The sequence below is a fragment of the Triticum dicoccoides genome, chromosome 4A (genome assembly GCF_002162155.2).
Source record: "Triticum dicoccoides isolate Atlit2015 ecotype Zavitan chromosome 4A, WEW_v2.0, whole genome shotgun sequence".
NCBI classification, from domain to species: Eukaryota; Viridiplantae; Streptophyta; class Magnoliopsida; order Poales; family Poaceae; genus Triticum; species Triticum dicoccoides.
In genome coordinates this window covers 263,582,124-263,586,233 of record NC_041386.1, presented here as the reverse complement: position 1 = coordinate 263,586,233, position 4,110 = coordinate 263,582,124, and the positions used below count along the sequence as shown (strand labels likewise).

At 45.3% G+C, this 4,110-nt stretch overlaps 1 long non-coding RNA gene across 2 annotated transcripts; it reads left to right on the top strand.

The window, feature by feature from the left end:
- The first annotated feature begins 828 nt into the window (after positions 1-828).
- LOC119285767 lies at positions 829-3,462 on the top strand. 2 transcript variants are annotated; one of them, XR_005139816.1, is made up of 4 exons: positions 830-1,237; positions 2,307-2,615; positions 3,031-3,110; positions 3,216-3,462. It is a non-coding gene; the product is annotated as an uncharacterized LOC119285767 (long non-coding RNA). The 2 variants fall into 2 exon arrangements; XR_005139815.1 differs by having other exon boundaries at positions 829-1,237; positions 2,307-3,110.
- Positions 3,463-4,110: the final 648 nt, after the last annotated feature.

Sequence of the window (4,110 nt, the reverse complement as noted above, 5' to 3'; positions counted from 1 at the left end):
CCAATTAAACAGAGCTAGCTAACCTAAACATTTCTCTAACAAATTAAAGACCGCCGCTCTTAATTAAACAAAACAAAGAGTACTACTACGGCTGGTGCTCGTCGATCTCCGTCGCTGCCTCCATGTCCAGCTCGCGCCCGACGGTCTCCTGGGGAAGGGGCTCCATGGCATCCATCGCACCATACTCGGCAAGCATCTCGCCATCCGTGTCTGCCATCTCTTTGGAAAAGGCCGCCACGAGGTGGGCGTGGGAATCCATGATCTGGGCTTGGACGGGCTCCATTGTTGCAAGGTATGCAGCAGAGGAACGGACGACTACTCAAACGCTCTCGGTGATTGCCAACTCTTCGGCTGTGGGTTGCCGACCGTTGTCGGAGAAGCTTCGTTCGATTTGCGCGGTGACCGCCACGAGCTGGGCATGGGTGGCCTCGACATGGTCATGGGCGGGCTCCATCAGGGCTAAGGCCTCCGCTGCGGAATGAAGAGTTGTTGTGCCGCTCTTGCCAGTTGATATCCCCGAGGCAGATCACTACACCACGACAAAACTTTAGGGACAATCAACTGCAGGGAAAGGTTAAGAATTCATGTCACCAATACTGCCGGCAAAGATTTATCTGCCGGGAAAAAAATTTACAGGGCGTGCTATCTGCCGGCAAAAGCTAACATTGGAGGGCAGTGTCTCTGCTGGCATCTTTAGGGTCGGCCCATCTGCCCTGAAAAGTAAATGAGGGCAGAAGCATTGCCCGTATGCACGTTGGTGGGCCTGAAATTTTTTGGCCCAAAAAGCGCGTGAGGCAGCCGCGGGAGATGCGAACGATAGAAGTCACTGGAAGCACCACGCAACCCTAAACTTCGCCGCATCCATTCCCCACCTCTCATTCCCTCAGCCGCCGCACTCTCCATCGACATGGTCATCGCGCTACAAGCAGCACCGCTGCCTCCCAATGTTGCCGCCCCGGATCCCCCACCCACGCCGCTGCCACCGCCCTCGCATCCCCCACCCATGCCACCGTCTTCGCATACCCCATCCACGCCATCGTCGGAGGTCAACGGCGAATTTGGAGGCGACCTCCGCGAACCGCCTGGCGATCTCGCCTCCGTCCACAGCACACAATCGATATTGCGGCAGCAGGTTCGTTCACCATAGCCGCTGCGCTGGTGGGGTGAGCCTGGCCTTACCTGCCGTTCAAATCTCGTTGCCTATGGTGTGCCCCCGCCACCGCGGGCTGTCCTACAGGTCTGGCGCCCACCACCTCTCTATTATTCTGCTTTCCTCAGCATGTGTCTGTACGCTACTCCCTCTTCTACCTTTTTGTTCCTCTGTTATGCAAACTGAGTGGTTCAAATAAAGTTTATTCTGGAGAAATTTGCTGGATGATAACTCTGTACTAAATGCATGTGTTCTGTTTTAGCCTCTCTTTGCTTCTTATTTAAATCAAATCCCCACTACAGCTATAGCTTAATCAATCAAATTCATATGTCCTGTTTAGAATTTCTGCAGTGATGAAAGTCCTTTCAATTCTGGCTTCGTTGCCTTAGAACAAATAATAATTCTAGTTGTTGTTCAGATATTTTTCTTACAATTCTGCATATACAGAGAGCCAATAGATGTGACTGAATATGGGCTTTTGTGGGTCTGCTATTCTTGGTTGTTCAGAAATGCATGGCTCAAGTTTGCTCTGTCTAGAAGCTTTGCAATTCTGCATATGCAGGGAGCCAATAGATGTGACCGAATCCGGGTCTTTGTGGGCTGCTATTTTTGGTTGTTCAGAAATGCGTGGATAAAGTTTGCTCTGACTAGAAGCTGGTACTGGAAAATGCCGATGTGGCCAGATGACTTTTTGTCAATTGAGTTAGAGTTAGCTAGCATAAATATTTTGCTCTCAAATGCAGTTCTTTAGTTATACTTAATGACACATTTTGTGCCATGGTGTGTTTGTGGGATACTGAGATGTCGTGTTGCTTTCATTGTGTAAATAAGATGGTCGGGAGCTTGTAAAACTGCATGGCATACCTGATGTTTGGATACATGATTTTGTAGTTTGCCCCCTCCCTGAAAGTACATGATCTCATTAAATTATCTACATTTAACATGACAAGCTCTGGAATAAGCGTAATGAATTGATGTGATTAGTATAAATAACATGATTTGTTTTAGAATAAGAGGTAATGCACAGATAACATGCATGCTTCTTAGACTGGCTTGTGTGTTTTGCTATTATGACTCTATATACATGGTTCGTAAAGTTCTTTTATCTTGCTATTATGAAAGTGATATGCCTTTTAATGATGTGATGCAATTGTAGTGGCGAAATATGGTACAAGACGGAATGGAAAGAAAACTCTTGTGCTTGAAGGGAGCGGAAGCGGATGTTATTGGGGTCAGCGTCACCGTCAAGAGGGTGCTTTTTTGGCTCACTACTAAAGGAAAATGGTGAGTTGCTACTAGAGTAAAACTATCATATTTGTTCTTATTTTTTCCAGAAAAGGAAAAAATGCTCCAGGTGCATGGTGAGGATGGACACCAAGATTGGCTTCCTCTCGCCAGCATGCACTAGGGCTTTGAGGAGCATGAAGTATTGCTGCCTCATGTTGCTATTGCTAGATTAATTTTTGTAAGTTCTATATTGACTTTTTATGATAAAGGGTTACTATTACAGTGCAATTATTGTAGGTGGTTTAGTATGTTGGCACCTGGTTAGGATTAACATAACATTTATTGTCCCTAATACTACAGTACTTGATCTTTCTAGTGTTAGTTTGGGTTTGCATACCATCTATCCCATGTTTACATGATTGTTATCTTGAAAAATATGGATTTTTTATGTGAAGAAGCATTAGTGCATTTTAGGACTCGACGAGTTGTGTGGCCTTGGAAAAAATTGGCCCCCTCGCGTTGGTGTGTTTCTTGCTTTCTTGTGTGTATTTTTCCAAGACGAAGGTTTGGTGACTGATCTGATTGGTATGTGCAAGCTATTCTGGAACATAAATACTTGTGAGATGTCGTAATTGGTTGCTTCTTTTTTTCAGGTTACTGTGTACTACTCTTGCACTCACAATTTTAGAGACGTGTGTTTTGCAAGCTAAAAGGATCTATTGCTAGAATCGAAGTAAGTTTTTGTACATTTTAATATCTACCTGATGAAGTAGCACTCTAGGATGGATCGGTATCTAACTGAAATCAGATGTTATATTTCGTGATGTTACATTTGCAGGACATATTCCCATGTATGTATGTATGCATGATGGATTGTTGCCCTTTTGGCTGTGAGGTAGTACTGAACTTGTGAGCCTACAAATGTATTTGTATGTATGTATGTTGTGATGTAGTACTAAATGTATATCTATGTATGTATGATGTGATGTAGTACTGGACTTGTGAACCTACAAATGTATACCTATGTATGTATGCAAACATGATGTATTGTTGAGATATATTATGATGAAACTTTAATTACCCTACATGTGTGATGTTCAATGTATACATTGTATTCTAGATTATGGTACAAAATTAAGTTGAGAAATGATAGGTTGAACTCGAAGGGGATATTTGTGTTGGCAGTGTACTTAATTAAGGGCACATCCACTGCTAGGAATTCTACTATATGCCCGGGATTGTCTGCCTCCCGAGAAAAATCTATTTGCTGGGAGTACTTCTAACTGCCGGCAAAGCTTTAACTATGAAGGTCATTGGAACTGCCGGGGTTTCCTCTAACTACCAGGAATGGTTTTTCCTGACAGGACTTTCAAGGGCAGTTTGTAAATGCCGGCAAAAGCTATTCCCGGCAGTTTTTTTGCCTCTACTAGCTAGTTCTCCCAGCAGATAAGGTGACTCCTAAGTTTTGTCATGGTGTAGTGGATGTTGCTGCCGCCACCTGAGAAGCAACAAAGGCCGTTTGGGCTGCATTGGCCGCCCAGTTGCAGATTGGGACCGTGCTCATGCACCTTGTTAGCACGCGCATGGCGGCTGCGGCCGCGCTCTCGCCGGAGTGGGCCATCGAAGTTGCCCTCACGACGCGGGTTCACGTGCCCATCTTTCACCGGCGACGATTGAAACACTGAAATGATATTTGGGGAGCGAGCTAGCGTGCTTGAGACGCCGGATGTTGA